At 36.6% G+C, this 26,881-nt stretch overlaps 2 long non-coding RNA genes and 1 other non-coding gene across 5 annotated transcripts in view; 1 reads left to right on the top strand and 2 right to left on the bottom strand.

Annotated features, from left to right (window-relative positions):
* The window catches only part of LOC135438638 (uncharacterized), a 29,699-nt gene extending 10,283 nt beyond the window's left edge, over positions 1-19,416 (bottom strand). Inside the window, exons 1-4 of one of the 3 annotated variants that reach the window (XR_010437913.1) lie at positions 18,591-19,402; positions 18,220-18,294; positions 9,060-9,764; positions 7,349-7,784 (exon numbers count right to left, since the gene is read on the bottom strand). This is a non-coding gene — a long non-coding RNA (uncharacterized LOC135438638). Of the gene's footprint in view, positions 1-7,348; positions 9,765-18,219; positions 18,295-18,590 lie in introns of those variants that run through there. The other 2 variants (XR_010437912.1, XR_010437911.1) reach the window with 2 other exon arrangements.
* On the top strand, positions 17,156-18,605 carry LOC135438640 (uncharacterized). Its single transcript, XR_010437914.1, has 3 exons — positions 17,156-17,402; positions 18,091-18,429; positions 18,499-18,605. It is a non-coding gene; the product is annotated as an uncharacterized LOC135438640 (long non-coding RNA).
* A 5,574-nt stretch (positions 19,417-24,990) lies between the features above and the next one.
* Positions 24,991-25,062, bottom strand: TRNAG-UCC (transfer RNA glycine (anticodon UCC)). The gene has a single exon. It is a non-coding gene; the product is annotated as a tRNA-Gly (tRNA).
* Positions 25,063-26,881: the final 1,819 nt, after the last annotated feature.

Here is a 26,881-nt window from a genome sequence, read left to right as displayed (position 1 = left end):
TATTTAAATTTGTTCTTGCACTAAGATGTTTTGACTTGCGAGTGACTACTGAACGAAGAAAATGTGTCATAAGAGCAGATACCAACTAATAAAAAAATAAATTAACAAAAATGTAAATGTTTGCGATTTACCTTTATTTCATTTCTATATAAAGCTGCTTTCTTGATGCATAGAAATATAAGAGAAAGAATCAATACAACATTTTAAATTTGACGTATATTCTCATAAAATTTGAAATGCTTTATCAACTTTATGTTAATCGCCAAACAAGCTTGCTTTAAAAAAGATGCGGGAAATTTTGCAATACTTGGAATTTGATTTGAACTTGTGTATTTTGCACTTGCGGCCATCAAGAGTAATTTATTTGATTTGTTTTTACAAAAAAGTTTATGATTAATTGCTTTTGCTATTTAAAAACTTAAATAAAAAAGCTGCCAACCGGTTTTTAAAAGCTTTTGCAACTGCAGAAAAAAAAGAAGCTATATACAAAAATTTGCACTGTTGTGCGCTAATTGAGCGAATAATCGGTTTTGTATTACAGTAAAACATGATATAGTCAGTTGATACCCTGGGTTTTTTTTTTTGGTTTGTGTGTGGCCCTCACAAAATTGTGAATCACATTGAGCGAGGGAATTTTACAAGTTTAAAACGGCAATTAATTAAAGCTTAAGCTTGAGTTTTAAGTGGGAAGGCCCAAAGCTAAGCAAATGTGTTCCTAACTGAAACGCTTGTAGGAATTTTTTTCTCTTTTTTTTGCTATCTTTCTGTGTCAAATGCATTTTTCAGTCATCTTTTCACACACTCACGAAATCGACCTCATAACGAGCCTTGCAACGCCCCCACACACACACAAACAGCTGTGTGTGTGTGTGTGTATATAGGCACCATATGCCATTTGTTTATTTTTACACACGAGAAATATTGCAAAATTCTTTAAATGCAGCAACAAAAACGAAACAGGTAATAGTGTGTGTGCGTGTGTGTACACAAATAGATAGCTATATAAGCCAATAAAATGTGCTGGTATGTATGCGTGTGTGTCTGTGTAATACAAGTTGCATGTGTGCAAGGTCAAGTGGTTACGTTATGCAGTGAGTGTGTACATGTGTGTGTGTGTGTGTGTGTGTGCAGCGAAAAAATCTGTGAAATTGCGCATACGCTGTGTGTGTCGGTGTTTGTGCGCGACTTGTTTAATTGCCAGCGCATGAAATTCGTTTGTAGTTTGCCGCTTATTAAAGGGACGCTTTAATTGAGATTTTCGATGCTGCAAATGCAATTTTCCAAAACGGAAAGGATAACGTAAGGCTTTATGCATTATATAACGCAAATAAAAAAGTACAAGAATAGAAAAGAAGTGGCGAAAAGTAGGTTGCAATTACAAACAAGCAAACTGCAGGCTAGGCTAAAATTAAACTGAACGAAAGAGTTTAACAGAAAGAGAAAGAGAGAGTGTGAGTGAAGGCGGAAGGGATCGAAGGGGGGGTGGGGGCAGGGCGTGAGTGTTTGCGAGCGTGGGAGCGTGAATTGTCGTGGATGAGCCGCTGATTGTTTTCAGCCCACACGCACATACAGTCAAGGAGCTTTAAGCTCGACTCTAACGGCATGCCAAGTAATTGATGTGCATTGCAACTGTTTCACATGGCATTCGCTTTGTTTTATTTTATTATTGCATAATAATGTTGCTGCAAATGCAGGCGAAATGCAAATTCGAGTTCGAAATCAAAATGAAAATGAATTTGTGGGCAGATGTGCTGCACAGCGTTACGTGTGCATATCAAACAGTTTATGCAATATATACACACACACCAACACACTTAAACAGACACAGACTGGCACACATGGTAAGTTAAACAGCTGTTTTGGTTATAACAGAAAACAATACGTTGCAACGACCGCTGCTCGCCTAATCCAAATTCCACAAAATCCACAAAGTCCGATTATGCCAACTGCCCAACAGCAGCAGAGCCGCTCCTCGCAACCGCCTCGTGATGTTGTTAACTCGATGTGGAAATTAAAACTGACGACTGGCGACTTTGGCCGTTGCAGCTGAAAGCAGACAGCAGCTGGCAGCCAACGGGCAGCGCCGCAAGCGCTGTCGACGTCAACTGCAGCTGCGGCTGCGACAGCGAATGCAAAGGCAATTGTTGTTGTTGTTGTTGTTGCTGCTGCTGTTGTTGCCGTTATGTTTGTCGTTGTTTGTGTTGTTCTTGTTGTAGTAAAACAAAACTGTTACAATTTTAGGCCAATTTCTTTGTGAACGCAACGCAACGCGACGCGACGCGAGCCGACTGCGACGACAAAATTTCGATGGCCACGCGGCGTGAATGAAACTTGCAGCAAATGTACAAATATACGTGTTCTTGTGTATGTGTGTATGTGCAGCGAGTGGAGTGAGTTGGCGCGCTGGCAGCCCCAAAGACGCGCAAAGGTGAAATATACTAAACGCTGGGCCGTGCGCTGCACTGTGGCATTTATTTCTGTACGAGCCTCGGCTCTCTCGCTGCAGTAGCAACTGCAGCAAGGAGGTACCACACAACAGCAGCCCAACACCCCAACACACACACACACACACACCCAAATAAGTACACTGAGACTCAGGCTCGCAAACTTTTCATTTCGTTCGGCGTAAAGTAAACTGTAAACTGCGCTGCTCTAATGCTGAAGCGCAACTGTCAGCTGCTCAACGCTCGCACACAAAAGCTAACTGAGCAGAGTTCAAAAAAGAGAGAGAGACGGAGAGAGAGCGTAAAGCTGCTAGGTGGCAAAGCTTTTGCCTTGGCGCCCACACGCACACACACGCATAAACAGCAGGAAGCAGCGCTACTGAAGCTTTCGCTTTGCAGTTCTGCCGCCTGCAGTGGAATTTATTGTTGCTTTAACTAAGTTTTTGTTTTTTTTTTTAACAACTTGTAGTTTTTGCTGTCGTCGCATGACGCAAATGTAGTCCGGGGGCTGCGCTCATGCCACACAAAACTACAATGTATAACAAGCTGTCTCTCACGTTTGAGTTGACGCCGCCGTCGCCGTTGCCGCTGCTGTCGCTGTCGCCGTCCACTGGCTTTACGCCCTCTACATAGATATGTAGCGCTGTCTCGCTTGCACATGACTGCGCCGCATCACTCGCACACAAATTTCTCATGTCAGTTGCATTTTGCATCGGGCGTTAATGTTCAAGGTGATTTACCTTTCTGTGTGTGCGAGAGTGAAGGCGGCTTATCATGTGTCACACTTTTGTTAGAGTCACCCTGTGTGTGTGAGTGTGTGTTTGCGCACATTCCGCAATTATGCGAAATTATCGATCAAATTTTGTTCTAAGGTCAACTTAAATTGAAAATTAAGTTTTATATGTGTGCATTTATGAATGTATATATATATACATATGTATATATATACTTTATATACTATATATACTATATATACGTATTGTGAGGCCAGTCGCTATCGCTGTTAATCTTGTCGTGCATGACTAAAACCATTCCGTGTCATTATTTAGAGTTGCGTTTAACTACCTACACATGGAGAGGAGAGTGTAATATACATATATATAAAATAGTATATAGGGAAAATAGCTTGAGTAGTATATTTCATGTGAGATTTTGTGGCATGTTTGCAAAGTTAATGGAATATATATTGTTAGGTAGGAAACGCAAAGAGAAACTGCAAACTTATACATGTCTTATCTAATGCTATGTATATGTCTTATCCCCAGCCTTTCAATAATCTTTTTGATTGGTCATGACACAAAAAATATATGAGTTATCGGAATTTGAGGTTTACCTCTTCAAGATTTACAAACGCGTATTGCTTTATAAAAAAAAAAATTGTTTCAAGAGTTACCTGAGCTTTAAACAAAATAAATTAACAGGAAAAAAATAATAAAAAAAATTATGTTAGAAAAGAGTTTAAGCATGAGTTTAATTCATGGTGTAGGTTTTTCATCATATCTCAAAAGTTTTTTTCATTCAACATCTTAGAAAAATATACAATATGTTTTTCTTTTAAGACGCTTTGAATAATCTCCATATGGACAGAACATAACGAAATATATTTTGTATGCGATTCTTATTTTTTTTTTTGTGACATTAACTCAGATATATTGGCTTTGGTTTCCTGTTTTCCTAAAACCTATCTATCTATAAGTTCACAAATAAAAAATTATAAAACAAAAGTTAAGAAGAAATTACCAATAGATCGTAACTTTTATTTTATTGCCTAATAGAAAATCAAGTACAAACTAGTGTAACCTAGGTCAAAAATAAATAATCTTCTAAAAAACGAACATCATATTAGAACATTGAGTAATAAATGGATCAATTCATTAGTCATTGATATAGGAAAGTCGTTCATGTTTAACAAGAAATATGAGTTTTAATTTCTATTATTGCCATTTTTTTTTCACTTAAAAGCAATTGTTAATAACAAGTTCTATTTGTATTTATTTCTAAAAACAGAAAAAAGTTGCGCTACTTTTTCATTTTCGTATTAATAAATCAAAGGAATACTTCGAAATCAATAGCTTAGCAAATACAGATTTAGTAATAAATATATTTATATATATTAATTAATCAATGGCCAATGCAAAAGCTGTACAAGCACGCGCTGTCAGTGCAAAGTTTAAGAATGCGTCACAAAGAGGAGCTGAGAACTACAATTTGATTCAAAGAGAGCAAGAGAAAGAGAGCTGCAAGTGCTACGATGGATTTAAAAGGGAAATCGAACTGTGTCTATATCTCAAAACTGGTTTCAATGCGAAGTATTGCATAAGATTCGTAGATATAGGTAAAGATATAGACGAGATATAGTTATAGTTATAGATATAGATATAGAACAGATACAGATATAGTTATAGATATAGAAATAGAAATATTTATAGATAAATAAAGAAATAGATTTCTACAACTTGTTCTCTAAATTATCTGCGTCACAATTGCGTAACTATGCAAGCATTTCGTTACTTTTAATTATAAAACATTGCAATTTGTCAAGCCGCAGCTGATTTCATCAAAATATAAAAAATAAACTGGACATGAGGTCATTTTATGGCTTGAACTTTGACGAATTGACAGCGTACACAACTGGGTGGTAAAAATGATATAAGCTAAATATATATATGCCATATAAAGAATCAGGTGAGTCTCTGTAAGACTATTTATTACATAAGCGTCAGACAAATGATATAAATTCTATATATATATATATAAATAAGGGTCAGCATGTGTTGTGGGCCAAGGCAGAGAAAAATCAATTTCACTTTCCTTGACCTCTTGGCAACAACAGCAACAAGAGACAGCAACAAGAGACAGCCCAAAGTCAGTCAACAAAGGATAATTGAGGGTCATTTGAAATGCAAAAGTGACAAAATGCAGCTAAATGCAAATAAATGTCGAAATAATGTCAACGCTTTTGCCAGCCTTTGCTGCACCAGCTACAAATTAGAAAATACATCCAACCCACACACACACACACACACACACCTCTTTCCTCACCCTCCCTCCTTCGCCTTCTGTCAATGAGCCAAAAAGCCGAAAAAGCGAAACGAAAATAGAAAATTTGTGTGCACGCGATTTTCTTCAAACCAATTCGAATTGCAGCCTGAAAATCTCTTTTAATTGTTTTGGCCAACTTCAAAAATAAACAACTAGAAACTGTTTTAGCAGCGAGTGCGCACAATCAGATACCCTGTAGCCAGCCCTGAGCTGCATTTAATTAATTATCATCGAGAGAATTACTTTTTTTTACTTATGTACTCCGATCGAAATCTAAATTTCGGGGCTTAAAAATAGCTGATATTCAAAAGAAATGTGCCTTAAAAAAAGCCAAACTAAAAATCGATATTTATCGATTTATAGATAGCATTTGATTCTTCTTTTAAAAGTGTGCAGTTATCGAGACTCCTCAAAAAGGCCAAGCTAAAAATCAATATTTATCGAAAGCATTTAATTATGTTAACATAAAAATGTTTCTTAAATTTTCTTGAGAGATATTCAAAAGGAAACATATTTATGACGTGTATAGTAATCGAGATATGCACAAAGAAGCCAAGCTAAAAAGCGATATTTATCGGTTTCGAGTAAAGTGGAAAGTTACGCAAAATGGTTATACGAGAACATATAATCAAATTTTACATATACATAGCTAATCGATATTACTCAATACTTATATGTTAAATGGTTTTCTTTATGGTATGTTACATAAAAAGGCACAAGACGATGTAGCCCGTTTAACAAATGCATTTTCAATGGGTAGACAGCGCAGCACAGCAACAAAATTTCCCCCACTTTAATACTACGGACTGTTTTCTGTCTTCTGCTGACTGGCATAATTAAATGTTAATCAAAATTTTTCAGAGCGTTTCTCAGGTAAGCTCGGCGCATTCAAGCGCAATTCGTTTGCAACTTGCCCCTTCATAATGGCGCCCCCCTCCCGCCGGCCAACAAGTCTGAATGAGTGCGTGGAACATTGGTTTTGATGTGTTGATTGTTACTTTTAAAAATTGGCAATTGAAACAGAACTAAAATCGATATAGAAAATACTAATGTTCAATTGAAGAGAGATGTGTAATAACAATTAAATGCTGAATATAATTATATGCAATTTTTGTTGTAATTTGTGAATTTTTTCACTGATTTTCTTTGCTGTTGCTTACTTAAAATTATTTGCACAAATCTTGCTCAATGATTGAATTTGGGCAAAAGTTGATTTTATTTTATTTTAATTTTTACTTTTTTTCGAGGGTAAATAAATGATAATTTGTTAAACAAAGCTTATGGCTAAGAAATATTTAGTATGGTAAATGAACTTTAAACAAAGTTAATTAAAATACAAAAAATAAAAGAAAATCTAACTTAAAAAGAAAACAAGTTAACAATTTGAACTTGCAAATAAAACCCAAGAATTTGAACACTACTCACCCTGTGGCTGGCTGGCGTTGTTGCAGTTGTTGTTTTTGCAGTTGCAGTTGTTGTTGTTGCTGCTGTTGTTGCATTGGCTGCCAACGGCCACTGGATACCACCAGCTGTGTTCACTTGCTTGCACAATTCAAAGCGAGCACAGGGTGTATCCCAGCGGCAATTGCACTGAAAAAGCTTTTCAGCGAAAGCTTAGCACGGACACAAACCCAGCACGCAGCTACTGCTCTTGCTCGCTTCTGCTGCTGCATTCGCCGTCGTTGTTCTTGTTGTTGTTACTGTTGTTTTTGTGAACACACTTTCTCACTCGTTTCGCATGGAATTTTTCACTAGGTGTTTGGAGAAATTTGTATTTTACAATGCATTTTATACACTCTTTTTTAAAAGCTCAGAGAAATATATTATGGTTTTAGCAGAGACAATTCAATTATATGTATGTGTTTATATATCATTTGTTGTAAATAAATTTAATAATTTATCGTAATTTTTCACACTAACACATACTCAGATTTCTTGACCTTGGTAAATGTTTGTTTTACATATATGCAATATTATTATTCAAGCTGTTTAATGTTACTTTTATTTATATTTATATGATAATCTATACTATTTATGGATTTATTTATCAAATCTATTTTAAATCTCTCAGCTCTACAATTTGCCAGCTGCCCTTGAGCTAAGTCACATCGATTGACGCATATTTATATTTATAATATGCCCAATTTGTACAGTAAAAACGTAGCTTAAGGACAGCAGCCTGTGACGGACATATCCTTTAGCAGGGCAACTTTTTTTATTTGCGAAATATAAACTCTATTGGGAGAAGGATATTTTGAGCGTTAGCGGACACAAGCGTACAAATAACTTTTTAGCGGTCTGAAATATACGGAAATAGGATATAAAAACAAAATGGCGGCAAGAGATATTGAAACAATCCCAAATTTGTAATACTTTCCATTCCAAATAGTAAGGTTTTTAGAAACTTATTTTTGTATTTTTTTCTTCTATTTGTTAATCGAACCTAACCTCACTCACATTTACAAAGCGAACATCTGCGAGAGCTTTTACTGTAAATTTGTTTGAATTTTCAACATATTTCCAAATCATTTATTGAGTTTGCTTTGGCTGAAAGTTCTTTTCCATATTTATTTTTAATGCTCTACAATTTGCCAGCTGCCCTCAGACAAAGTCGCATCGATAAATGCCTATATATGGCATACACATGCAGCTATTTAACTGTAAACATATATATATATATATATATATATATGCATATGAAAATAACTCAACGCTGCTTACGCATCTTGTTCTGTGAGAGTGTGTGTGTGTGTGAAAAGGTCAAAAGCGTAATAAACACAAGACAACAAATATGTTGCATATGCCAAGGCGCATTGTAATAAGGCAATTGTGTGTCTGTGTGTGTGTGTGGTTTGTGTGCACTACATATATTCCTTAAAATTTAATGTCCATATGTTGGTCGAGAATGAAAATAACAATTTGCGTCACATGACACAGTACATAAACTTTTACACACACACACACTTGTATTTTAAGCAACTAATCAATTTTCCACACCTGATTATATTTTGATATTGTTTCCTTTTTTCGGGCAACGCGCACTTATATGGCAACCTGACACATACATACATATATATGAAATGTGTTTTTTTTTCTATTACAAGTATAGCAATGCTGCTCTGTTAGAAGCTGCCTGACCTCGCCGGGAGTGCGCTCTACACTGAAAAACTTTGCGCCTGGCTGGCAGCTGGGAAGCTAGCGTGTAGAAGAAGAAGCAGCAGCATCCTGTCGGCTGCAGTTGTGTTCGCACAGGTGCGCGTCATCGTATCCCAGTAAATATGCAACAGCATTATTTACACACACAAATACATACACACACACATACACATTGATGTACGCAGCGAAAGAGAAAGTGTCGGGCAGCTGGCTTTGGGCATACAACAAAAGCAAACAGTTGGCAGACGTCGGCAGCGACGCAACTGCGCTGCCTTAAGTCACCCACGCAAAAGCTATGCAAAAAGCTTTCGCCTGCTCTCGCATGCTTGTTTGTTTTTATTTTTCTTTTCATATTGGCTTATTTACCTCTCACAACACATGCACAACACAAACAGACATACATACAAACATACATACCTGCTGCTAGCAAGCAGTCCCAAAGCTTAGCCTAGCAGCTCGCTCTTGCTTACGCCCTCGCTGCTCTCTTTCGCTCTCTCCCTCTCTCTGTTGAATTCGTATACGCTCTGCGCTCCACACTTTGGTTGCCGGCATCGCTGTGCTGCTGGCGTCGCTGTCGCGTCAAGTTAAATGGAACACAGCCTTCGGACAAGCGCAACAATAAAAACATTTTCAAGTTCAAGTTGGCCGCTCGCTCAGTGCGCATGTCATGCGCCATTTTTGTTTGCTCGCTCGCTCGCACAGGCACACACACGCACACACACTCACATGCCAGTTGCAGCAGCGGCAGTTGGGTTGATGGAGTGGGGCTGATAACGTCTCTGGTGCACTTTCATTGTTCGTGCTGCTGTTTACCATTTGTTGGCTCTAACGCTGCCGCTGCCGCTGCTCCTGCTGCGGCTGCTTTTTGCTGTCGTCATGCGAAAGCTGAACACATTTTGTGGCTCCTTCCTCTTCTTTTGCTCACATGATTTATTTTGGTTTATTTCCTTTTTTGTCTTTGTGTTTACTTTTATTTCGCAGGCCCTTTTTGTGTTCTATTGTGTGTAGGCGTGTGTTTGTGCTGTCATTGCTGTTGTTGTTTTTGTTGTTGCTGTCGTTGTTGTTGTTGTAGCTGGCTCACTCGCCTGTCGCTAATTAAATTTCAATGCTGACGCTGTTCCACTAAAAATAAATATACAAAAGAGATTGTTTGAAATTCCAAAGGCAAATATTAACTCAACAAAAAAAATAATAATAATCGAAAAATAATATGCGTGTGAGTGTGTGCGAAATAGGGTTTGATTTGCATACTCTTCTTCTATGCAAGGGTTTCTCACACACTTTGCTTTACGATACAAATTTGTTATCGATATATACATATATAAACTTATATGTACATATAAAGTATGTATATGTGAATGTGTTAGAGATGAAGCTCACTTTTCGCAGAATTCGAGCTTTCTCGGTGGAAAATTCATAAGAACTTGATGAATACGTGTTATAGCATTTTGAAAATTCTATCCGCAACTGTGGAAATTTGGCGGCCATTTTGTTTATTATCCTCCTCAAACTTATTTTCAAATATCTTTGTGAGAATTTATTTGATACGCTCTTGGGTGGCACATGCGGGTCAAAGGTTTTATTAACGAAAATTTATCCTAAAGCTTCAAGATCCTTACCGAAAGACTAACATGGGCAGCAACCGTTAAATCCAACACTTGGTACCTAAAACATATTATTAAATAGAAGTGGAGATCAAGATGGGTAGTTTTCAATTTTCCACGGGCGGGTTCTTGGTGAACAGGTAATATCTAATATTTTTAGCACAAAATGTTCCACGGACAAGGCCGGGCAATATGTAAATATTGTATGTGATTTAAGGTGCTTAAAAAACACACGTTTTTAATATTTACAGTGAAAGCTTTCTTACGCGGAAAGCTTTCTTAAGCGGAAAGCTTTATTTTCAGCGTTTTTGTCCGGATAAGCCAATGTGTCCACTTAAAAGATACATATGTACATAGATATCAGAAAAAATGCCTCAAAACAAAGACGAAAGGGTTTGTTAACTTTGGATATTCGTTTGTTTTAGGATCCGACATGGTTGGAGAAAAGAGCTGCTTGTGAAACTTTCACTGAATATAAGAAACTTTTTAGTTAAAATCATAAATAACATTCTATAGCATACTATTATAACATAGATTAAATGTAAAATCTTTCAGTTTACGTAATTTTTTAAAATTTAATTTATATAATTTTTTTTCGAACTACTATAAGTAACAGCTAAGATTTAGCTTTTAACAGCTAAGATCTATATATCTGTTGCTCATTGTATTTGTTCAGTTTTAGTTGCTTAAATACAATTACTAAAAATCTAAGAGTAGTTTTCCAATTTTAAATTGCAAATTTACTTTTCTAGAGCATTTTTACAATTCCCTATCCAAGGTCTACAAAATTGCAGTGCAACGAACTCGAAAACTATGCGAAATGCAAGTAATATAGTTAAAATGTTTGGAATTCATTTTGCCAATAAAACGCAGTACTAAAATTATATGAAGCACTTTTTTTTGGCAAATTGCCTGGGAGCATTTTTTGAGCAGTGCAGCTATTGTAAGGAGGGGCTATAGGGGGGAGGGGCAGGTGTGAAATCGATTTTGAGTGTCGAATATGCTTTTTGTTGCTGTAAGCTAAAAAATCCATTAAGCCGACACGGCGCCAGGCGTTTAATTAAATGAAGAGCTTAGAGTGCTTGTTGTTGTTTCTGTCAGTGCAGTTGGCGCAAGGGAGGAAGCGGGGTTGGGGCGATTGCAATTGCAGACGTGCAATCGTCAAAATCATTTCAATTAAAGCTCCGAGAGAGCGAAAAGACAAGAGTGCGCGACAGATACGATAATAAAATGAAAATGGCATAAGGCAAAACAAAAGAAGTGCGAACAAGTGTTGAAAAGTCAAAAGCAAAGCCGACGGCGAATTTAAACCTAATAACTATTATTTGCTTTTCAACGCAAAGAGCGGTAAAGAGAAAGAGAGAGAGAGAGAGTGGACAGCGCGCGGGTGAAGAGCAGAGTGCACAACTGTAGTTGCTAAAGTGTGCGTATTTTTTACTATTTGTAATCCGTTTCGTTAAATTTTGTGTTTGATGCGCGTTGCTTTTTGGTTGTGCTTTTCGTTGGCTTCCTCTTCCTCTTTGTTTGACGCTGCTCTCGTTTTGTCTCTTTATCGTGCCCTCTCGCTTTGACCTGCTGTCTCGTTTCTCGCTTGCGCGGCGAAACGTGCCAAACTGGTTTATCACACATTTACACACACAAACGTACGCTGTGGCAACTATTGCCTATTCGCTCGCACCCGCTGGCCGCATGTACAACTAGTATCTTAACCTTGAACTTGAAACACATACCCGCCGCCGCCACCTCGACACACTGAATGACAATAACAACAACAGCAATAATGACGACGACGACGACGACGCTGCTAACGCTGACGCCGATGCCAGCAGCGCCGCCATCACCGTACAAGCATTTTGGCTTTTTATTTTTGCTGCGTTCTTCTTTTCACTCGTGCCATGTGTTTGCGCTTTATGATGCCTGTGTATATATGTATGTATGTAGATATGTATATGTCGTGTGTGTTTGTATTTAGCGTGTTTTCAGCTTTCTTCATAATATTGTATAAAGTGTTCGCACTTGAATTTGTTGACTGCGCTATCGATTAGTTTTTTTTATCAATAAATTTAATTCTAACGTTGTTAGCAATTATCAATGTGAACTTTTCCTGTAAATTTCCCAAGCACAGTTGCCACTTTTGCTGCAAAAGTACCACAATTGGTACTTTATTTATTTAATGGTTCCTACAAACAAGGCATTCATGTAGCTAAGTAAATTACATTTTTGTGGGAATAAGAATTGAATTGGTAAAGACTTCCAAAAAAAAATGGCATTTGGTTCCTATTGCCGTAACATTTCATTATATTAGATGGCAAGTATTCCCTTTTATGGAGAAGAGTTTTGTTTGATTTTTGAATAAAATCGCTGTTATCGATAACAAACGATATTTCCCTTGTATGATAATGTCACAGATGTTTTTCCACTTTGAATACAATCGCTGTTATCGATAACAAACGATAGTTCCCTTGGATGGAAATTTCCCAAATACTCTTTGTTCTTCCACCTTGAATACAATTTCTTTAATCGATTACAAAAAATACTTCCATTGTAGAAAATGTCCCAAATGCTTTCTGTTCTTCCATAAAAATATGATAAATGCTTTTTAGTCTTGCATTTTGCATACAATCGCTGTGATCGATAACAAGCGATAGTTATATTTTATGACAATAAACGATAGTTTTGACAGTGTGTACTTATTGATGTCTTGTATGTAAAAATCCGTTTTGATGACGCCACTTTTTGCGGTTATCGCAAAAAGCGCAAAAGATGACGTCCCCCAGGTCCCCTTCCCACGCTAGCTCCCCTCCTGTTGCTCTGAATTCGCATGCCGAATGTTACGTAAACGTTTTCCAAATCTCACAGCTTGCGCAAACAAAAACACAACACGCAAGCAAACTTGACTCAAAGTTTAGATATAAATACACACACACACAGAGAATGCCGTACTTATTTCTGTGTACTTGTTGTTGGGTTTTGCGGTCTCCCAGCTAAAGGTAAGACGGGCAGGCGGGGTAAATGTCTCAATTCTTGATTGCGAACCTACGAGATACAAATACATACGTGTGTGTAGATATGAACATATATCTGTATGCATATGCATATGAATACATGTACAGATGTATCTGTTGATGAGTGGGCAGCCAGCGAATGCATCGCAATACATTGCACTTCATTGTATTATTCATATCTGGTATATATACTATATATACATATGTGTATATATCGAATTTAGTGCGGTTTACTATTTCACAGAATTGTTTAACAATAGTCATTTCATATTTATATAATAAGAGCGATTGTTAAGAGACAACAGCTCGAAAAACAGTTGGTCAATTAAAAGGCTGTTAAACTTTGACTAAAGTCACGTGATGGGTTATTATAGAATTAAAAATAATATTAAAAAACGCCCAAAACAGGGCGTTGTGCATGTGTTATATATCTCCAATTACGTATTCCTCAATACAGTGAAAACTCTCTCCAGCGAGCAGCTGCTATCGCCAGTCTTTTTGTACTCCTAAGTGAGATGCCCGCTTAAAAGAATTCTCTTAGAATTGGAAAGAAAACCTTCATTAAATGAAACTTTTACAATTTTTCCTACATTTCTTTGTTTATAACCAATCAAAAAATAATATTAAGCATTAGGAATAATCTATAATTTATTACTTTTTACAGATTAATTCATGTCGAACCTGAACTCGACTCTGACATGCACGCCGTACTTTTTTGTTGCTTAATGCTTGTAATTCTCAACTGGTTAAGGATTCGAAGAGGGGATTAGGCGTTTGCAATCACTGAGTTGATAGCAAAGACTGCACATCATGGAGATGGGGTGATTCTTGAAATAGCTACAAGGACTGCCTTTCTTATGTATGTATATAACTAGTTTTTTGTTGGACTTTAGTTAAACAAAATACAACACTGACCTTGAGCCGACCCGTTTAATATTAGCATTTATACGGAAAAGGTCACTAAATCTAACTGTCAGAAGAAGCACAAATTAACTAAAAAATACTGGATCAAGTTATCTTGAAAAAAAAGGTTGTCTCCTTTTATGCGTTAAGCATTTCAGTTTTTGTATTTTCTATCCAACGGAGAATAGCTGAATAATTCGTAAATTCGAGTATATTTTGGAATTTGCAGTTGTGATCGACTGAATTATTAATCTTCTTAATTTTGATATTGCATAAGGAAAGAATTATTATATAATAATTTTATATATTACTTATCCCACAGTTTTTAACATTTAAAGATAGCCAAATCTCGCAGAGTCCATTAAATGGAGCCATTACTTCGAGGCCGTCTTATTTGACCTTTGGATAAAAACTTTGCGACGCTTAGGTTAATCAAATCAAACTGATCAGCTGTTTATTTAGAGAAGCGCTTCTATTGCCTTTCATATGTTACCGACAACTGATATTTTCTTACGGAATCGCAGAATGTTAAGTATTTAAATGTTAGAAATGTTGAGCATATTGGATATAGGCTGTTATTTTCTAGTTGTAAGTACTTGAGTTATTGTTTTGAAACTGTTATTTTAAAGAAATTAATTGTGGTATTTTAAATGCATAAAAATTTTTAACTAAATTTCATTTATTCTACAATTTCATTGTATATTGTTGCTAGTTTTTTTTTCACTTTTGTTTAAGATAAAATAAGTTTTTCATTTTTTGCATTTTTAAGAAATTCAGTTTTTAGTTTTAGTGAAAACACTAATTTGTATCTAGGTTTTTTTTTACTTTTGTATAGATCCCGAAATTGTGTTATTTATTTAACTATAAGATATATTTTAAATAAATTCTTAATTTTTTTCACATTTTCACTGCAGCTATAAATTAAAGAGAAGACATCAAAAGTGTTGGAAAGCGTAAACGGAATGACGTTTTACAGGCGCAGTGCTGCACAATGCCGCGCAAAAATGTTTAAAATGGGGCATTTTGTGCAAATTACAGCAATAGAAAATGTCTCTCACTGTTTCAACAGTTTTGCAACACTGATAATGCGTTTAAATAGCATAATTTTACAATGAATTAAAAAGTACTCAAAAGGACTTTTTTTCGCGCTTATATAAAATGTTAATTTAATTATAATTAAATAATTTAAAATAAATTTAATATAATTAAATAATTTAAAATGAATTTAAAAGCATCTATCACAAATAAATATTCTATTTCGTTTTTGAAAAACAATAAGTTGTTGATATAACAGTTCGAAATTTCGTTCATCATTTTCACAGAAATGGAGTGAACTGCTTACCAGCCTCATATTGCGTTCCCTTCTTTTTTGAGCAGAGTTGAATGTTTTTTTTTATAAACTTTATTTAGCCATGGTGGCCATTTGGCTATTAAATGCGAAATTCTAATGAACAATTGCAAGCTGGCAAGACACACACACGCACACACACATTTAAGATACGCGTAACTTCTAAAGAAATTCATTTTATTGTTTTTTTGCGTTTTGTTGTTCTATAATTTTTTTGCTTTACGCTCATTGTACATACATACATACATACATACATATATACATTTTCAGTTTTTTGTTCTCTTCTATTTTGTTGTTGCTAATTTTGTTTTTAGTTTTCGTTTCTTGTTTGTCTTTTTGTTATTGTTTAAATATGTACATACATACATATGTATATTTTTATAATTCAGCAAATGCGGCAGCGGCGGCAAAAAAAAACTGTTATTAAAGGAATGCCGGCGCGCACGTATGCAGGCATGTAAGCTTGTGTGTGTGTGTGTCTGTGTGTGCGTGGCGTTCTATGAAATGTTAGTAAACTTTTCTTTTAACAATTGTTGCCTCTCTTACTACAACAGTTATCGCAACGAAAACAAAAACAAAAATATGAATAGAAATAAAACGTAACTACGACGCAATTCCGTTTACTCACACTCTTTTTGCCATGTTCTTCGCATCTCTTAACGCAGATTTGCTTTATGTTTGTTCATTTTTGGGCTTTTGTCGTTTACAGCTTAAATGGGGGTTGCTTGCGGCATTTGGCGTGGCAAGGACCAAAACAACGACGTAATATATGTATGTATGTATATCGGCATATACATATACATATATGTACATATGTATATTTATATCCCGAATTTTAACTGACGTTTATTTCCGCATTCCGCGCACAAACTGCGCAACGGACACGCGTACACCCGAAAAGGAACTGCGCTGCGATCAGTTAAAGGTGCCGCTGCTCAATGTCGTCGCCGTTTGGACTCAGACCGCATGGAAAGCCCAATGGGTACGTGCGTGTATGTGTGTGTTGTGTGTTTGTCGTTGCTGCTGCGACGTCGGCGGTGGCAGCGCTTATATCTTCTAGTATTCGCTCTCGCTGCACGCTCACTCACACTCTCATCTAAGTTTCGTTAAGTTTTCGACGTTTCTTCCTGTTCCTGTTGTTCTTCCACACTTCCACACCACCATGGTTGCCCTACTGCCCCACACACCGATGTTGCCTTTGTTACCATCACACAACACGTCGTGGCCTTCAGCCGCATTTCTATCTATCTCTCTCTCTCTATCTCTCTCGCGCGCGCTTTTACTCTTTCGCTCTGTCTCTATTTTCTGCTTTTCTCTGCTGTTCTGCTGCTCAGCCGTTGTCATTCTTTCATTCATATATTTTACTTGTCCCTTGCGCAATGTTGCCAGTTGGCGTTTGGCGTTCTTTGCTTATTATGTATGTATGTATGTGTGTTTTTATATTTTTTATCCGTATGCGTGTGCGCATACGCTTCATTTGTGTTGGTGTTCACGCTTTGAGTGTGCTTTTTGCGCTCCGCTTCGTAAAATGTTTTTGCTTTTTATTTGGCTGTCTATGGTTTATCTATGCCTGTGTGTGTGTATGTGAGCTTTACTTTTGCTTTTTGCGGCTGCTTCTTAGTTTCTGTTGTTCTTTCGCTGCATGTTGTTTGCTGCCCTTTCTGCACGAGGATTACACGCAATAGAGAAACTTGCAACACGATCTTGTAGTATTTAAATACATTTATGTATATATGTACATATAAACATATGTATGCATAAATGTGTCGTTATTCGTCAAAACTGGATTCACAGTCTTTATATGTACAGACATGCATACATATGTCCATATGTATGCATAGAGCTTTGAAGTAACTGGCATTCATGTGTTTCAATTCTGTTTCATTCCAGAACAATAAAGGTACGCACACACATACACACATGCATACTTGGTGTACGCCACAAGAAGTGCAGCGAATTCAGAGTAAACTTAGGCAGTCTAGAGTCGTGAGCGTGTCGTGCTTTTTACCAGTCACGAGAAAAATCACGAAATAAATTTCTCAAATTTCAGAAATAATAATTCTAGAAACTAAAACGCGCATTGCGCCTGGTTGCTTGATATAAATAATTAAATTCATTCTTAAGAGGGTTCCAGAATATAGAGAAGAAAATATCGCTATTTAGTAGGTGCCTTAAAATAGTTTGGATTTTATGAAAATCAACTTTTTTTTTAGCAACTATTTCATTTCAAAATAAAAAAAACTTCATGAAAACATACAAACTTCAATGAAGAAATGTATTTTTAAAATTTTTTGTTTTAATGGTATAGAGCTTCAAGAAATAATAATAATTCGCAAATTAAAATCAACTTTCGAATATTGTTGTGATTGTATTATTATTATTATATTTATTTATTTTTTGACATTGCATAAGAATGATTTTATTTATATATTATATATATATAATAAAAAAATTCATAAGGAAACTCGAAATTAATCGATATGCATGCTATTCTGTATACATATATAGAGTTCCTTAAGAAATCATATACTCCATGTGGAAGATTGCCTTTCTTATAATACCTATAAAAACTCTTATATTATATATAGTACAATGGATCTTGAGATGATTTTGCGGTGCTTGTTGCACTCAAAACCGAAAATATGTGTCATTAATCACATTTTTTAAGCAATTACTACGTTGTTTTTATATAAATTGGAATATATTCAAATCCTTACCTGCTATAATAACGACAGCCATATGGCGGAAAACGTTTTTCCTCCTTTCGCAGCAATTTTCACACGGGTTTTCACCTGTATTTGGATGATGCAATGTTTTTTGTACTTTCTTTCGTTTCATTTTCACTGACATTTTTTCGCATGCATCATTTAAAATTTTCGCATACAAAAGCAGAACGGAATCACATGTTTGACACGTAATACCCGCAGGTGAGATTCAGATGGATAAATACTTATATATACAAATTTTCTTTCACCATATTCTTTTTTCGTTTTCAGATTTTGTTTACTTTCATTAATTTTGCTCTGCTTTTCCGTAAAAATGTGAAATTGCACTTACTGACAATAGAAAATATACGAAATATACATACATAGTTAAAGTACAATTGGAATTTATTGTTGTTATTTTTAAGCAGTCACCAGTTTTGCGCACTTCTCAAATGAATTTTAGGTTTTTTTTTTGTGTTTGCACAATTAATTTGTTATTGTTGTTTTGTGTTTTTTTTTTAACTTTTATTGTGACTTTTTGGGTTTGTCAAATTGAATTTAATGTGATCGTTGATATCATTTGCGTGTCTAATTATAATTACTATACATTAAAATTCAGCTTAGTTTTTTTTTTGTTTTTGATTATTATATTCAACTCCTGTCGCCATTGTGCACTGATTTCTGTTTTGGACTGTTGGGAATGGTACGTTGTTCGCTGCTCGCCTGTCGCGCTTTCAATGCCAAGCACAGCAGAAAGTGCCAGAGACACAGGCCTTCGATGTTGTCGTCGCTGTCGCTGTCGTCGACGTCGTCGTCGTCGTCGTCGCCGTCGCCGTCGTCGTTGCTTGTCGCCGTCGTCGTTGAGCCGAACGGCTTTGAGGCGAATTTAGAGTCTAAATTTTAGCGTACACCAACTGCAGCTGTGGGGGAGCACTCGCCTGCATGTGTATTTTCAGAGTGCATGCGTGTGAGTGAGTGTGTGTGTGTGTGTGTGTGTGTGTGTCGCTGAGTCAGCCGGAGCGCAGCCAGTGCCAAACACGAACCAGGCGAGCAGCCAGGCGACCCAAAGCTCAGCTCAGTGCGGTTCAAGTTCAAGGATGTTATGCAATAAAGCGCATACAAGAGCAGGGCAGCTGAAGAGTAAAAGCTACATATACATGTACATTTATATTTATATATACACCAACACCAAGCACATGCACATATCGTATGTACATACATATGTACATTTGTCGAGTGAATGCATATAAAGGAAGCTGCTGCTCGCTCGCACCAATACCAATTCGCTGCTGATCTCACACACAGGCTCACATACTCGCTGCTGCTGTTAACTTGTGCAGTCTACCCTGACCGCGCCTTAGTTACTGTTACATATGTACATATGTACATAAGTACATATATAGTAGTGCTTGTATATATGTACATATATGTATGTACATTGTGTGCTCTGGGCCTGGGCTAACCGGGCTGCAATTGTATGTATGTATATAATTAGCGCATTTACTGACTAACTACAGCAGCAACAACAGCAGCAATAGGCGCTTATGTATACACACCCACACATACGTATATATACATATATATTTGCTCACAGACAAATGTGCGTGTGTTGCAATTCGCGAGCGTCTTTGCCCTTTTGGCACCCTTCCCCCCTTTGAATTGCTTAATTGAATTTGTTTGAGTTTGTTAGTGTGCGTGTGTGTGCTTATATACAGTTCTACACGTATATATATGCACGTTCGAGTGTGGGTATTTAAGTGCGCCACGCTCTTTGGCTTGTTTGTTTAATTGTTTAATTTAATTAAATGCTACAACTGCAACGTTCGCATCGGGAAACTGAGTATCTGTATCTATACAGACCTGTATCTGTATCCGTAGCTGTATTTGTATGTGTACCTGTTTGTGCAACAGATGATATTGCAAGCCTTCGCTTTTATAGGTTAGTCAATCTGCTGCTGCTGCTGCTGCTGCGCTGCTTTCTTATGTCATGCGCAGCGCAGTCTTATTAGGGCTACCAAATACACACTCAATGGCACAAGTATATGTCCATTTATAGCTACCGCTGAAACTACAGCCGTAGATGTCCACTTGAATACCCCAGTTGAACTTTTTATTTCAATAAAAAAGATATTTCGACACCATTCGAACTTTCCCCTACACAATTTGTTTTTAAATATCGAAAATATCCTCTACAATATATGTTCAACAATAACTTTAAAAACGCGTGTGACAACGATCTAAAAGTAAACATCAAATATTGCTTCGAACCGTTTTCCACCCATTTTTCACATTTTAAGAAGGCATTTGCGTAAGGGAACTACCGTAAAATAAATCATCATTGCCTGATATGTATGTTCCCCTATTTGTACTTGCCGCTGACATTGTTAATATATTATTAAGTAAAAGCTATAAAAAATAATTTAAAACGCATTAAATATAATGGAATTATAGCGGTTTTTAAGCTAAATCTTATTTAATACTATTTTAAACAAGCTAAAATTCAGGGCATGAAAGTTGCTCTTCTATTTCCATGCGCATTCGCAAATGGAATTTTAATTATTCAAAAATATTAACAAAATTTATTATTGATGTTTATAATTTTTCTAGTCTTGCAATTTCAGCAGGGTATGTAATAAATTACGTATACGTATGTACTCTATACAGCTATCTACATTTGTAACAATAACGTCTTGTTCTATACATACAGAAAACAACAAAAAGCATATGAGAACTGTTTGCTTTGAGTCACTGTGACCATCGCCACAGACAATAAGTAAAGTTGAGTAGTGAATAATATGAAATCCCCTACTAAAAACGTGAATCTCTGAAACCAACTGTTTGTTTAGTCAAGTCAAGTTCTGTAGTCGTGTAAAATAAAGTATGCGCCCAATCTGGTAATCTGTAAATTTCCTGATAAACAGGGCTATGCAAAAGTAAAAAAAATTAGCCAAAAATATTTGTTTACTATACAAAATTGGCATAAATAATATTTTTATTTTGTATACAAAGCAAGCAAAACAATTTGTTGAGGTGGGAAATGACTGCTGAAAGCGGGAAACTTGGCTCAGCGCGATGTGTGCACATTCATACACACCTACATGTGTATATATAGAGAGCAATACATATGAAAGTCCATATTGACTATTTTCATATCTATTATAAATTCTGTGTATACGTTGGGAAAAGTGAAAAACAAGCGAGCGCAATTTGCGAACGTGATGAAATAGTGACTCGGGCGACGCAGTAGCATCGGTTCGCTGCGAGAGAGGGAGATGGGTAGGACTGGCTGCATACATTTCGCAAGCAGTGTAGACTGCTGGCTGTTGCAGCAAATTCGCCCTTTGCCGTCGCAGCAGCGCATGTCAAGAGTAGGTGACCTTGACAGTGAACTTGAAACAAATGCTACAAGGATTGTGCTGCTTTCTGTATGTATGTATGTATGTTTGATTGTGGAACAATGAAATGAAACGGCGAAACGGCATCGTAGGCGCTGCTAAACGAACTGAACGAAAATGACAACTCAGCGGGAGCGCACTCACCAAAGAGAAGAGCGCGAAAAACAAACAAACAACAACATGCATTTGAAAGCTTTGACGCTGCAGCTGCAGCTGTGTAGCATGGGGGCGGCCAACTGCGCGCTAGTATTTGTGCTTGTATTTGTACCTTATATGACTATAAAATACCATATTCACGACTCTCTCTCTCTCTCTCTATCTCCATCTCTCACGCGCGTTCTCTCTCATACTATGGCATGCTCTCTTGATGAATCATCGCTTCCGCGGCGAGAGCGACTTGTTGTCTGCAGTCGACATTTGAAATATGTGCCAGAAATTTCGCTTTCATGTTTCACTTTCGCAAGTGGTAAAGAGGGATGGGGACGATTTTTATGCAATGCTGCCAAGCTAACAGTAAACATACTTACGTGCATATACGTATGTGCTCGTTATGTTCGTGTGTGTGCGTGCCGCTCTGGATAATAAAATATGTAATATTCATTTCGATTTCATTCGACACTTGCAGCTTGCAGTTGCAATTGGAATTGGTCGAGTTTATTTCGTACTCTCAACTTTGGCATTTCACTTGTGTGCGTGCGTGTGCGTGTGTATGTGTTGTATGTATACCACAAAATTAACAGCCCTTCGCAGCTCCACCCCCAACCGCACTCTTAAAAACTGCATTTGCCTGCCACTTGCGTCAATGCCAACGTCAGCACTCGCAAAGGGCGTTGCAAGTTCAGTAACTTGGTTTACATGCAGCAAAACCGTTATACCTTAGGCTAAGGCTAACGGTCTGTTAAAGAAAGTTTGCTGCAATTACAGTGGTTGTCTATTGAAGATAAACAGCTGAAAATTATGAAAGAATTTAATAAACGACAATCTAAAAACACAAATCACAAATTGAAAAGAACCGCGGCGAATATACTTATGTATACTACATATAATCTATTTATAAATTCACTTAAAACGTTTTATAACGAATCAATAATTAAACATTTGCTCACACAAAAACAAGCCAACTGTAAATAGTAAATAAAAGCAGTTCGATGCTTTCCACTGAAACTTGAAATATTCGCCCTAAAAACACCTGACTCTTACGTACACGCCCACAAGAGCGACTGAAGCGAAATTTGAAACCAGCGAATATAGTAAAGATGCAAACGTAAGCAAATTGCGATAAGACTTGGACCCAAGCGAATGGTCAACATTTTTTGTATGCAATGAGAAATAAAGTTAATAAAGCTGGGAAATTGGTTTTACTAGGCTGCCCAGATCTCCGGGCAATGCAATTGGAAAGTTTTTGAGCTTTTCAAATTGCCGAAAAAAATATACATATATAAATAAAAACAAAATGCAAATGAAGAGCGCACTGCTAGACACTGCGCAGCAGAGTGCATGAGAGAACGTTCCTATGTATGCGTATGTACATATGCAAGTACGTATCTGTGTGCGAGTGTGTGTGCGATAACCTTGAGACTACTTTGAATTTTTAGCTGGGCAAAGCAGCGTGCATAACAGAGAGAGCGATAGCTATAGAGCGGGAAATGCAGGCGAGCAGGCTGCAGTTCGCTTTCTGCTTGCTGTTCTGCATGTGTTTGTATATACTTTAAGCTTTTCGCTTTGGCAAAATTTCTTGCGATGCCTCTTGTGTCGCACTCTATCGTCTGCGCGCTCGCTCATACACTGCCCCTCTCTCACACAACAGATTTTTGTTGTGCAAATGCAACTCACGTTCAAGGCCAGTATCAAAATGCATTAGTATAAGAGCGCACACAAACACAAACGGTCTCTCTGTACCTGTTTGTGTGTATTGGTGCGCTGCTGTCGTCAGTTGTCAACTGTATTTGCTTTGCTCTAAGAACGTCCAGATGAAAATAGATGAGAAAACTAATTCTTACATACATACATATGTATGTATGTATGCTATACTTTTGAATACACATACACTTACATATATACTTATACTTATATATATACATATATACATATACACTTACTGTATATACTATATAGATGCACTTATAATCAATAATTTACAGCTTCTTGGCCCTACTTATGCTCGCTATAAATTGTTCTCTGCGCTGGAGGTATTTTTTTAATATATGTATGTACATACATATGTATTTTGTTTTATGTTCTTGCTTTGTGTTTGCCAAGCCAAAGATAGTCTTTGATACAGTGAACTGTCTACAGTGGCGCATCGGAAATACGAACCTTAAGAAGTGAATAGAAAACAACTTATTTTTAAATATGCATACGTTTATTATAGCGTATTATAATTTATTAATAATTAAATTCTTTATTTTACTTAATTTGTCGTTTTCAGGGAAATTTCAATTTCTGTAGGTTCTCATTTCCGAGGAACTGAAATTGGTTCACCTCATCGAATTCTATTCAAATGCAGTCGTATCTAATCATTTTATAATATTATCTAATCTAATCGCCCTGCATAAATATGATGGAAACGAGTTTTCATTGCACTCTGATCGGCTTCAATTGAAATACATACATTTTCCATGCCTTCAATGCAGTTGCTGTCAAACTGTCGACTGCGATTGCAATGCAATCAGGCATGAAAATTACAGTAGTTGTTAAATACATATACATACATGTGTGTGGGAGTGTGGGGGTGTGTGGTTGTGTGTGTGTGTGTGTGGGGAAATTAACTACTTATTATAATAGCAAAATTGTCATTATTGTTGTTATATTTATTTATTTTTTTTAATTTTACTATGCAATTTTCTATTATGGTGGCAAAGTCGTAATCACCGAGCGAAAAAAACAACAACAGAAACTGGGAAAACAATCTACGCAGGGAAGTTGGCAAATAAATAATAGAAAGGAGGGGGGGGGGGGGGTGTCGGGTTGAGATGTGCACCTTAAGAAAATGGCGGGCGAATTGAGAATTTCTTGGATATTTCTTATCTAAATGGCAGAGTTGCCTTTTCTGCTCATTTTTTATGGATCGAACTAGTTCCTCATTTGCGTGGAGTACTTTATTTAAGCTCCATTATGCTTGAAAAGTTTGCGGAACTTAATGAACCACTGAACGATGATGGATCGTAAATAACCTAGATGATGATGAAACTTTGATTGGCATAAGTGAACGTGAATTTGGAACTTATAAAATATTGGACTATAATGCAACTCAAATGAACAACTAAATAATAGTTTTGGGTGTCAAAAGAACAACTGAATGATGCTGGAACTCACATAAAATACTGAAGACAATCAAATTTTCAGAAAAAAAACCAAAAAAATGGTTATCAAGCAAAAAACTTAATTGTGCGTCGGCCGGGAATCGAACCCGGGTCAACTGCTTGGAAGGCAACTATGCTAACCATTACACCACCGACGCTGTGAGATAATGTGATTGAATATGAGTGATTGAGCGATGTTGAAACTCATGAACTGATTGAATGACGATGTGACTCATAGGCATCTGAACCACGCTAAGATCCAAATGAGCTAATGAGTCATAATATTCAACAACTACTGCGTAATATTGGGACTCAATTGAACGACTTGGGACTGAACTGACTCAAATGAACGTGTCACAGGCTCTAAATGCCCCTTTTGACCCGGCCTAGCTACGCCTCTGCCTCGCATTTGTATGCATATAGATGTTTGATAGAGTGCGATTACACACTAACACACCCACACACACACACACACACATAAAGTGCCCCCGCTCGAAAAAGAAAAACCAAACTAAAAAAATTGCGTTGCATTTAAAGTGAAATGTTTTTAAGCAACAAAAAAATGAAAAAAAAAAAAAAAATTGATTGACAGAAAAGTTTTATAGTAATTATAGCCTGCAATTAATTCAAATGCATAAACAAACGCATTTTCCAACTGTGCGAATCCGCAAGGGCCATATGGAAGTGTGGAAAATGCAATGGAACAAATAGAAGGAAAAGGAAAATATGACGCTGAAAAATCTCTTGCGTTTCTCCATTGGGAGGACAAGGTCAACGGCGTGCAAAGAGAGTGCAGAGCCCAGTGTAGCAGGAAGCCGCCCGATTGCACACGGCTCACAACTTCGCTCTCCCATAGCCTTCCGCTCCCCTTGTCCCTCTCCCATTCTCTCTCTCTCTCTCTTGCACTCTCTCGCCCACGCTTTGGCATTTCGAATCCTTGGGCCGCGTGGGCGTCGCCAGCTGTTGAACTGCATGTGCTGCTGCTCCTGCGGCTGCCACACTTCCTCCCCCACCTCCCGCTCTTGGTTGGTTCCTTCAATTAGTTGGCGGTGCTAGCTGCATGCCACATGCGCCACGGCGCAGCCCATTCACGTTACAGGGCGGTCAAATAGCTCTCCCAAGCTCCATGTCAACTGCAACTTGATAGCCACTCGACACTAATTGCATCCTGGCCCGCACATTTATCTACATCTGTTAAGCTAGCCATGTTTCCGTACATATATCTATAGATATATATGTAATTATTTATCAATAGACGTACACGTTTATCCATAGATACATATCTATCTAGCGATGAATATATACATATAATATCTTCAGATACATATCTATGTATGTATCTATATATATATATAAATACGTATATTTATATCTATAGATACATATTTATTTTTTATATTTTTTATAATACATTGTTATGTATACATATTAATCTATCTTTCTATGTAAATGTACGTCTTTAGATATGTAAGTAGTATAAAATGTATCGATCTTTCTATTTACACGTTTATCTATAGATAATATATCTATCCATGTTTACATTTCTATCTATCGTTGAATATCCATAGGTATATTTCTATCTATTTACATGTATTTGCATATATCTACAGATACATATCTATCTTTCTATATACACGTATACCTATATATAAATATGTATTTATGTACATATGCTTACATTTCTATCTATCGATGAATATGCATAGATATATAGACAAATACATACATATTTACGTATGTACATTTGTATACATACATAGATGTCTATCGATCTATGCACATGAATATCCATGGATACATATCTATCTATCTTTCTAATATATATATAGAAACATAATTATAGAGATATATATATGTAGATACATAACTACCTATCCAATTCTCTATTTACACTCATATCTATTATACCTATCTATTAATTAATCTATTAATCTGTACATAAACTATCTATAGATACGTATCCAACTATCTATGCAC

The sequence above is a fragment of the Drosophila montana genome, unplaced genomic scaffold (assembly GCF_035044405.1).
Source record: "Drosophila montana isolate Dmon_TW-CO22-7 unplaced genomic scaffold, ASM3504440v1 contig_3848_1, whole genome shotgun sequence".
In the NCBI taxonomy this organism is placed as follows: domain Eukaryota; kingdom Metazoa; phylum Arthropoda; class Insecta; order Diptera; family Drosophilidae; genus Drosophila; species Drosophila montana.
This window is presented reverse-complemented; position numbering and strand designations above follow the sequence as displayed.